Raw genomic sequence first — 1,123 nt, forward strand, 5'->3', positions numbered from 1 at the left:
GTAAACAAACAGATGCTATGGACCAGAGCCAGAGGTAAACAAACAGATGCTATGGACCAGAGCCAGAGGTAAACAAACAGATGCTGGACCAGAGCCAGAGGTAAACAAACAGATGCTATGGACCAGAGCCAGAGGTAAACAAACAGATGATATGGACCAGAGCTAGAGGTAAACAAACAGATGCTATGGACCAGAGCCAGAGGTAAACAAACAGATGCTATGGACCAGAGCTAGAGGTAAACAAACAGATGCTATGGAACAGAGCCAGAGGTAAACAAACAGATGCTATGGACCAGAGCTAGAGGTAAACAAACAGATGCTATGGACCAGAGCCAGAGGTAAACAAACAGATGCTATGGACCAGACCTTGAGGTAAACAAACAGAACTTAAACTAACGTAAACCTTTGTAACCTGTTAGCTGTTAGTTCTGACAGCGGCTAGTATACGAGACGACCTCTGACCTTGTCACAGCTCACAGCACTCCTCTGGTCTGGTTGAACTGTTGTGAAGGCAGACAGAGGAACTGCATGTGTGTCTGAGAGCAGGATCTTTGGGGACAAGGACAGTACAGCCACAGACAGACACACCACTGGGAGGAGCCAAGGCACTCCAATGAACTAATGAGAGCCTAAGTAGAGGATGATTGACACACTGAAGCCCCCGCCCCCTCCCTCCAGCCACTGCCAATAATGTGTCTGATAAAGCGTCAGGCCTTTCCTGTGTCAGCCTGCACATAGCTGCAACCAGGACACAACCTCAGTCAGTGACTCCGCATAAAACTGCCAACTGGGACACCAGCCAACATGGAACACCCTGAGGCATTCTCTCCAGCCGACAACATGGACTTTGGGAACCTGACTTCAATCGGTGGGGGGGCAGCCTTTTAGGGAGGCAAGCAATTTAAACCAGTGAATCAGTTAGAACCAGTGAGCCAGTTAGAACCAGTGAACCAGTTAGAACCAGTGAGACAGTTAGAACCAGTGAATCAGTTAGAACCAGTGAACCAGTGAGACAGTTAGAACCAGTTAGAACCAGTGAACCAGTTTGAACCAGTGAACCAGTTTGAACCAGTGAACCAGTTAGAACCAGTGAGACAGTTAGAACTAGTGAATCAGTTAGAAC

Source organism: Oncorhynchus gorbuscha, unplaced genomic scaffold (assembly GCF_021184085.1).
Source record: "Oncorhynchus gorbuscha isolate QuinsamMale2020 ecotype Even-year unplaced genomic scaffold, OgorEven_v1.0 Un_scaffold_10728, whole genome shotgun sequence".
Taxonomy (NCBI): domain Eukaryota; kingdom Metazoa; phylum Chordata; class Actinopteri; order Salmoniformes; family Salmonidae; genus Oncorhynchus; species Oncorhynchus gorbuscha.